General features: G+C 44.1%; 1 long non-coding RNA gene across 1 annotated transcript; it reads left to right on the top strand.

The window, feature by feature from the left end:
* The first annotated feature begins 5,138 nt into the window (after window positions 1-5,138).
* Window positions 5,139-9,662, top strand: LOC130603347 (uncharacterized). Its single transcript, XR_008973134.1, has 2 exons — window positions 5,139-5,218; window positions 9,401-9,662. It is a non-coding gene; the product is annotated as an uncharacterized LOC130603347 (long non-coding RNA).
* Window positions 9,663-9,898: the final 236 nt, after the last annotated feature.

The following is a 9,898-nucleotide window of genomic DNA, read 5'->3' as shown; positions in this document are numbered from 1 at the left end:
TCCATCAGTTCCATAGCCCCATCATGGAAAGCCACCAAATTGGTCAGGTAGGATTTCCCCTTTCTGAAGCCATGCTGGCTGTCACCAACCACTTTGTTGTTTATCATATGCTTTAGCATGCCTTCCAGGAGAATCTGCTCCAAGATTTTGCCAGGCACAGAAGGGAGACTTAGTGGTCTGTAGTTCCCTGGGTCATCCATTTTCCTCTTCTTGAAAATGGGGGTTATATTGCCCTTTTTCCAGTCATTGGGAACTTCACCTGACTGCCATGATTTTTCAAATATAATGGCCAGTGGCTTAGCAAGTTCGTTTGCCAGCTCCTTCAGTGCTTGTGGATGGATTTCATCAGGTCCCATGGACTTGTGTACTTTCAGGTTCTTAAGATGGTCTTGCATCTCATCCTCTCCTACAGTGGGCCCTAGGTCTTCATTCTCACAGTCCCTGCATCTGCCTTTCAAGACTTGGGTGGTGTGGTCAGAGCATTTGCCAGTGAAGACCGAGGCAAAGAAGTCATTCAGAACCTCAGCCTTCTCCAAATCCTGTGTAGCCAGTTCTCCTCATAGCTTCTGGAGGGGACCTACATTGTCCCTAGTCTGTCTTTTATTCGCTCCGTGCCTATAGAATCCCTTCCTGTTACCTTTAACATTTCTAGCCAAGTTTAATTCTAACTGGGCCTTAGCTTTCCTAACCTGGTCCCTAGCTTCCCAGACAACATCCCTGTATTTTTCCCATGCCACTTGTCCTTGCTTCCCCCTTTTATAACCCTCTTTTTTCCTTCTAATTTTCCTCGGCAGCTCCTTATCCATCCAAGGAGGTCTCCTGGCCCTCCTTCTGCACTTCCTTCTAGTTGGGATGCAACACTCCTGAGCTTACAGTAGGTGATCCCTGAATATCAACCAACAGTCTTGGGCCACCCTGCCCTCTATGGCTATATCCCATGGAACCTTCCTAAGCAGGTTCCTGAAGAGGCCAAAGTCTGCTCTCTTGAAGTCCAGGGCAGTGAGCTTGTTGCACGTTCTTTACACTGTGCTGAGGATCTCGAATTCGACCATCTCATGATAGCTTCAATCAAGGCTGCCCTAGAGCATCATATTTCCTACCAGCCCTTCCCTGTTGGTGAACATGAGTCAAGCATGGCACCTCTCCCTGTCGGCTCCTCTAATACTTGCAGAAGGAAGTTGTCTTCCACACAATCGCAGAAACTCCGGTATTGCTTATGCCAGGCCGTACCATCCCTCTAGCAGATATCAGGGTGTTTGACTTTCCCCATGAGAGCAAGGGCCTGAGAGCATGAGGCTGTTCCTATCTGCCTGTGGAGTGCTTCATCCACAGAGTCCTCTTGATCAGGCAGTCTGCAACATATCCCCACAGTAGGACTCTGTAGGGCACAGTAGGACACTTTGGTCCTTAAATAATTAATAAAATGGGTAAAGGCTGCACTGGCCAACTCCACAATGACCAGGACCATCTCCTTTGCTCCTTCCCTGTCCCACAAGGAGTCAGTAATTGACCTGAGCAGTGCTCATGTTCTGCAGCTGGGAAGTGTCTATGGGGTTGGAATTCAGCCCTTCTCAGCAACGTCCTCCAGCGGTGCCCATCACAGGTGAGCCCATGCAAGAATCTGTTCCCCACGCGCAGCAAAGGCTGTGAGGGCAGCAGAAGATGTGGTGCCAGCAGCGTGTATCGAGGGCTCCCTGCTTCAGGAGGTATCTGCAACTGCTCCGCACCCTGAACTTTTGTGTACCCGTCTGCATTTGCACACACACCTCACGCATGCAGCAGCTCCCTCTGCACCCCGCTGCCGCTCTCCTGCTGGCAGCTCCCCTCCCTGCCCACTTGCAGGTTCCCACATGACAGTGCCAGCACATGACCCTGGCTCCAGCTGCAGCCACCAACATCTGGCATCCCAAACCAGCTCCAGCCCCAGACCCTCTTCCCACCGTACAGGATGGGGACCAAAAGACTCACTGGGAGAAAGGGACAGAAGGGGGTAAAAGGCTTGGTTTGGGCAGCAGGATCCAACAGGATGCCAGGTGCAGGCTGCTCCACACAATGACCTGAACCTGGGCACGCTGTGATTCTGTGATTCCATGACTGATTCCTTGTACGTGGCCATACTTGAGCAGCAGCTGGAGAACCCTTGGTCAGCTCTGGCACAGGCTGTGCCTGATGGCACCACCAGCCCAGGTGCCCTGCAGCCACACAGAGGTCATAGTGAGTGCCCAGACCTTTGGTGCCTAGCCTGCACCCAGCCCTGCCCACAGCTGCAGAGAGACTGAAAGAGCGGCTCTGCCAGGGCAGGGAGCCCACATGAGGACAGTTGGGGTGCCCCAGCACCCAGTGCCAGCCCCCATGGCCCCTCCAGCCCTGGGAGCTCAGAGCAAGTAGAAACCACTTGTCTGCCACAGCCACGTGTGATCACAGTGAATACAGAGACTGGGTCAGAAAAACGTCAAGAAATGTATTTACAAAATAACAAAAATAAACAAAATAAACAACAAAGAACACTGGTCTTATAAAAAATACAACTCTTCTACCTAAAACTACAACTATACTACCTAAAAGTACAACTCTTATTCTTAAAACTACACCTAATCTATCTAAAACTAACACTCATGGAAAAACAAACAATCTTCTAAAACAACAACAATCTTCAGTGAGAACAGGAACTCTTCTAAAGCAAACTTCTTCAAACACTGCGTAAACTCCCATTTCCACCAGCCCTGGAAACAAGCAGCACAAGGTCATTTCAGTGAGGCTACTGATGGTCGTTGTGGTTGCCACACGTGGAGGAGAGTGGGACACTGCCGCGGGGCTCAGCCCTGGCTGGGGTTGGGAGCTGGGGTCTACGCGATAAGACTGGGCTTGCGTGTCCCAAAGGCAGCACAGGGCAGCACGGTGGTGGCTCTTGTGCCGCCAGGATGAGGCCACCAGGCACCGTGTACCTGCAGTGGGGCCATCACACACAGCCCCAGCCCCAGTGTGACAGCAGTCAATCCCCCCGACTGCCAGCAGTGGATGAGGGGCATGTGCTGCCTTACCACTCATAAGTTCATATCCATTGCCTCCTCCTCCTCCACCTCCACATCCACCTCCATCGCCTCCTCCTCCTCCACCTCTGCGTCCACCTCCATCGGTTCCCCCTGCAGCCCCAATTGGGTCCTGCTGGCGGCCTCTTCCTCCAGCTCTCACATGTGTTGGAAAAGCCTAAGGCAAAAGCCAAGCAGAAGAGTGCATTGGTACTGCCCAGACCAGCGGAGCGCAGATGTGGGAGAGAGGTCTGGGCACCCTGGTCCCCTCTCGCTGCCTGGGCAGAGCCGTGGGGCACTGGGGACCTGGGCACATCCCCAGCAGGAGCTGGCGGGAGGCTGGGGGCTCCTTGTCAGGCAGCACCCACCAGCTCTGACAGGCTGGCGCCTGCAGCTGGAGGATCCTCTGCTTTCTTCACTTCAGCGCCTTGCGGGGCGGTAAGGGCTTCAGGACCTGCCAGAGCAGAGAGGGCAGGGGTGAGCAGCCATGCTCCCTGCCTGCGGGGCCAGGGCACAGACCCGGCCCTGTGCCTGCCTCAGCACCCACCAGTTCCTTACTCTGCGAAGGCAGCCCTTTGTGTCCTCGCCTCCGCAAGGGCTGAGCTCGGACACCAGCAGGACGAAGGTGGACATCTTTTGGGCCTGCATTTCAGGTACCAAGGTGGTATCCAATCAGCAGGGAACAAGGAAATGGGACTGGGAACAAGTGGAAAGAGATGGGAGTGGAAAGGGCAGAAGGGCAGAACAGGAGTAGGGCAGAAGAGCAGAACAGGAGCAGTGCAGAAGGGACTGGTGTACACAGGTGGGAGCAGAGGAAAAGTGTGGGTTCAGGGGTGAAGGTCTGTGCTGTTGCCTGGGTACGGGCAGTTGCCGCTGTAATGCGGGCTGTGACATCACCCCAGAATTCCAGAACTGCTGCAAGCAGGGGATGGGGATGAGCCCTGAAGGGGCTGCAGTTCCATGGGGGACATTGGGCAATCGTTATGTGACCCCCTGAGATGACAGAGACACACTTTATAGAATCATAGAATAGTTAGGGTTGGAAAGGACCTTAAGATCATCAAGTTCCAACCCCCCTGCCATGGGCAGGGATACCTCACACTAAACCATATCACCCAAGTCTCTGTCCAACCTGGCCTTGAACACTGTCAGGGATGGAGCATTCACAACTTCCCTGGGCAACCCATTCCTGTGCCTCACCACCCTAACAGGAAAGAAATCCTTCTTTATATCCAATCTAAACTTCCCCTGTTTAAGTTTGACCCCGTTACCCCTTGTCCTATCCCCTTCTATTGTATCCCTTGTCCTATCCCTTTCTATTGTATCAGACTGTTCAGCTACCTGGGAAACATTGCTGTAAAAGGACAAAATTAGATTTTTACATAATGTGCAACAGAACCATAGAATTATGTAGTCTGGAAGGGACTTCTGAAGGTCCTCTGGGGGCACCCCATCTACCCCAAGTTGGACTGCTGTCATAGTCAATGAGGTTTCTCAGGGCTTTCTCCTGAAAATTTTCAAGGATGGAGACTCCAAAACCTGTCCATAATCCTGTGCCAGTGTATGGCCACTTTTGATGACTTTTTTCCTTAAATCTATTTGGGATTTCCCTTGTGACAGCCTCATTCTTTTATTGCATACCTCTTGAGAGTAGTTTGGCTCAGTCCCCCTTATCATCATCCATTAGGTAGTTGAAGACAATTGTATCGAACACAGTTCACACTAAGATATTTGGTAATTCACCACATTCATCAAGGATCTGACTATTGCAGAGGATTCAAATTTCTTATTAGAGTTTCCAGTCTTGATGCTTACATTCAAAGATTCTTTAAGAAAAAGGAAAAAAATGAAGAAAAAAACTGTAATCCATTAATAGGGTGACTGGACAAAAATAAACTCTCTGTTCATATTTGCTCTAGCTCATGTCTCTTCCTGGAGGCTTTTCTCATTTATATAATATAGTTAATCAATTCAGGATACTAGCTATACAAATTGTGAGTATGACTGTGACAAAATTGGAAAGACACAGTGAGCAGTATGGTGAATATGTGACTATTCTTATGTGACTATGAAAAAAAATGTTCCTTTTTATATTTTTCTTTTGATCTTCCAGACTATGTTTTTCAACACAGCAAGGTACTATTCTCAATTTTATGAAAAGGAGTATGTCTAGGACATTAAATGAAAATGTAAAGTAACTTTGGTACCTTTTAACTAGTAGTTTTTGTGTTAATATTCGCTAATATTCATTTTCTAAAGAATATCAACCTTCACCTTGGGCAAAGGAGTTGTAGTACTCCAAACATCTTTGTGTAAGCATTGGAAAATTACAGTTTGGATACTGATTTTTAATATACTTCAATTTGCTTCAGCCTAATGTCTGTAGGCAATTCATGATCGCTTTTTTTTTTGGTTTTGTTCATAATGTTTCTGTTAATATGCAAGTAAACATTCAAAATGAAATCAGAATCTATTAAGTGAATGTATTTGAATGATACCCTGTTAAGATACCTGCATAAAGAAATGCAGTCTGGGACTTCAGGACCTGATCATTTTCTGATAGATCTTGAATTATTTTAATTCTATTTTAATTCTGATCATCCCTATAACTCAAGATATAAGCTGTTCTGATTATAATAAATATATTCTTTCAGGTATAAAAGTAATGTTTAAAAACTCATTCATAAAATAAACATATAATGGTATATCTTTCTTTATTCATTCTTGAAAAGTGTAATTTTCCAAGATTTTCTGCATAATCCTTCAAACCCAAGTTCGTTTTTTTTTTTTGTGCAGGTTATGAGGCATGAGGTGCTATCTTTGCTATTGGAAATTTTAGATCAAAAGAAATTTTATGTTATTTAGCATTTGTATTCTGGTAGTCAGACATGCCACAGTCAGAAGGACTGTGGGTGCTTGTCACTCTTCTCTCTGTCTTCTAAGAAGGAAGTGGAAGTCAGTCAAGCCATCTTCCAAGTGATAGCTAGACCACCGCAGGGAGCAGAATGGACAGTTTGCTCAAAATAAAAAAAAAGAAAAAAAAAAAAGAAAAATATCTAATTTATAATTCTCTGGCTGGACTGAAGTAGCATGTATGTAGTGTGACATGAAGTCAGTGAAAATAGATCTGGGTTGCCCATTAAATTCTGTTGAACTGAAATTCATTAGATGATGAACAATTTTGTTGTAGAAAGGCTAAACTTTGTAGTTATCGCTCAGCTGGTGAAAATAAACAGTTTAATTTTGTCCAGTTATATCTTAAGAGATCACACATTTTTTGTTGGGGTATTTTTTGGTTTGGTTTGGTTTCTTTTATTTTAATGTGACACAAAGCTCCTAGAAATTGAAAATGTCTGCCTGATGCCATTTGAAGCTGACTTTCAGTACTCTGTGCTGGGTGTACTGCTGTCCTGGTTTAAACTCAGCCAGCAACTGAGCACACAGCACTGTACTAGCTACTAGGAAGAAAATTAACTCTACTGAAAACAGGACAACTTCTGACAGTATTTTACCTTCCAACAACACCATCTTGCAAAAAAAAAAAAAAAAAAGCCTTTTTGGGTATAGCTTTATTTTGTTTTTTTTTTTTCTACAATTTGGAAAAAAACAACCACAACAAAACCAAAACAGGACAGTGGAGTATGACCCAGAAAAAGCTATAATACAATGTCCAGATGGACATTTTCTTCTCTGTTGTTTTTATGTTATGACCAGCAGGATGCAGGTCTGCTTGTTTGCCTGCCTTATGGCAAGTATGCTTTTGATTTTAGAATTTTCTGAAGTGGCACTTGGCTTGCTCTAACTTAGTTTTTGTTTGCCTATTTTTTAGTCTGACTGCTGAACTAAAAAAAAATTTACACAGTTCTTCTGATAGAATGATATATTCCCACAGTTAGTTGCACATATTCCCCTAAAGGAATGCAAAACCATTACACACTAAGATAATGAGATTAAAAATATATCTATTTCCTTATATTTAAAAAAAAATACCATATTTCAGTTTGTATTTCAAGCAATTTGTACCCATGTCCTCTCATCCTGCCACTGGGCACCACTCAGAAGGGCCTGGCTCCACCTTCTTTAGTCTCCGCTAAGCTATTTATACAAACCAGTATGATTTCCCTGAGCCTTCTGTGCTGAAGACTGAATAGTCATAGTTCTCTCAGACTTTTCTTACTTGAGAGGTGTTTCAGTCCCTTCATCATCTTAGTAGCCCTTTGCTGCACTTACTCTGTTACATCCCTGCCTGTCTTGTGCTGGGGAGCCAAGAACTGAACAGTTAGAACACAGATGTGGTCTCAAAGACCTATATATTCTTTTATTTTCCCTCCCAAAGGACTAAATGCATATCTGATGATTGAACCAGGGACACCAAAAGGCTGAGGAGAGAAGAGGAGAGAAAGGGAGGAATCCTACATATCTAATCAGTGGGCTTTTTTTTTGGACGACTGAACACTTTGCATGAAGGATATTTAGCTATTTTTTTATAAATACAGAGAAAATTTACGTGCACTCACTCCTAGATTTGATTAAAGCTTGGATTAGAACTTTAATGCACTGAAATGAACTAATGCAAAAGGTGAGCTTGCATAATATGACAGTAGTAGGTTTTCTCTCAGGAAAAAGTCAAAAGTACTGGAATATTTAAAAGACACAAGAAGACTGAGAGTTGTGAAAGAATATGAAGAAAGATTTTCCTTAACATAAGAACAGAAATAATAGGGCAATTTCAAACACAGGTGTCTGCTTACTTCATCTAAATGACAGTTTATATGCCGCTCTTACTTTTCAAAATTCTGATTAAACTGTTGAGTATTGAATTTGATCTGGCTGTAAGATTCTAACTTTGCTGTGTTAGTAGTGCTGTGCAGCAGGATACACATTGAGAATGCATGTCTGTAGGACAGATAGAAAGTGATCTAAACATTAGATGAGCCTTGGTAGCCAAAAGGTTTCTTCCTCATCAGGGAAGCCTGCTGGATTATCAATATTTTCAGTGGTGGAGAACATGCTTTCCTGCCAAGTACATACTAGCTAGTCTTCTGTTCACCAGACTCTTGCTATAAGAGGTTGTATTTCCATGTGCAATATTTGGGTTCAGACATGGAGTTTCCATTTTGAGTTTGAGATCTGTCTGTGCTTTCTGTCAGCAGCATGCCAGGGGCTTATGCCAGAATCATAGAATCATTGAATAGTTTGGGTTGTAAGGGACCTTCAAAGGTCACCTGTTCCACTTCCCTGCCTGCAATCAGCAGTGACATCTTGAACTAGATCAGGTTGCTCAGAACCACATCCAGCCTGGCCTTGTATGTCTTCATGGATGAGGCATCCACTGCTTCTCTAGGCAGCCCATGCCACTCTTTTACCACCCTCATTGTAAAGAATTTTTTCCTTGCATCCAGCTTCAATCTCCTCTCTTTTAGTTTAAAACCATTACCCCTTGTCCTGTCACAACAGGCCCTGATAAAAAGTCTCTTCTCATATTTCTTATAGGCCCCTTATAAGAACTGAAAGGCCACAATAAGGTCTCCCTGGAGTCTTCTCCTCTCCAGACTGAACAACCCCAGCTCTCTCAGCTTTCCTCACAGGAGAGGTGCTTCATTCTTCTGATCATTTGTGTGGCCCTCCTCTGGATCCTCTTCAACAGCTTTATCTCTTTCTTGTGCTGAGGACTCTGGAGCCAGAGGCAGTACTCCAGGTAAGGTCTCACCAGAACAGAGTAGAGGGGCAGAATCATTTCCTTCAACCTGATGGACATGCTTCTTTGGATGCAGCCCAAGATACGATTGACCTTCTGGGCTGCAAGTGTACACTGCTAGCTTATAGTGCAGTAAAGGTGCAGTAAACTACAGTGATTAGAGACTGATAATTATTCTTTCCTTCTGCTGAAAAAGGGGCTTTATTCTTTTCTCAGTCTATTGTTAGAGTCAGAAATAAATGTGTGACATTTGGGCAGAATGTATATACATACACCTGTTCCATTTGCTGCAGACCTTCTATAATATAGGTTTAATTCAGTGAACAGCCTGAGGCATTTGATTAAAATTCTGATGCTTACTTTTAAGTTCACATGCCAGATAGGTGAAATTTTTTGGGTGTGAATTCTGAAGATATTAGCATTAGTTGCTGGGATACTCTTGACTTCTAATGGGAGGTGGACCTCTGTTATACATGTGCTCTGTGTTGTCACAGCATTAATCATTTAATCTTAAAGTTACTAATAAAATAGTCAACTTGTCAATTAACCAATGGTGATAGAAAATATTCTTTTGGAAGTGTGGGTGAGATGACAAATTTATGAAACAGGTAGGTCTGCAAGAAAATAGGAGTGAACTAGTTTTATTTATCACAGATAAATGTTTCTCTTTCAGAGCTGGAGCAGTATACTACGAATGCAAGACCTTGGCTGGGCTACAGGATTTTAGGCAACAGGATCGAGATGTGGCTGAGGGTTTTTCCAGTTGGAAGCACTGTGATAAAACAGAAGGAGGGCAAACTAAACTGTAAATTCAGTCGTGCAGATGTGCTTTGGAAGTCAGAAGATGGCAGTCTTTACTCACTGCTGAAGTTACTGCATTGCTTGCCCTCATGATGTGAACACTTGAGAAGTTAATAAAATGAATATGTATCTTCCCCAGTATTTTTAGCTGTTAAATTTTAATTTGAAGTGCATCTTGATAATGCAAAAATAACAGCTTTTTATTTTTTTTTCTCAGAAGTCATTCATGATGATGGCAACGAAAACATCACTTAATATTCACTGATTCAAACATGAATGAAGAACATTTTTAGTGTAAAGAAAGTTCTAAAAGCTGTCTAAAACATCTAAAAAAAAGGCAAAGATGAGCATAGACAAATGTGTCCAACAG

Source organism: Pezoporus wallicus, unplaced genomic scaffold (genome assembly GCF_028554395.1).
Source record: "Pezoporus wallicus isolate ANWC-B61680 ecotype Strahan unplaced genomic scaffold, APGP_CSIRO_Pwel_v1 contig_6678, whole genome shotgun sequence".
In the NCBI taxonomy this organism is placed as follows: domain Eukaryota; kingdom Metazoa; phylum Chordata; class Aves; order Psittaciformes; family Psittacidae; genus Pezoporus; species Pezoporus wallicus.
The sequence above is the reverse complement of the archived record's forward strand: the minus strand, read 5'-3'. Positions and strand labels throughout refer to the sequence as shown.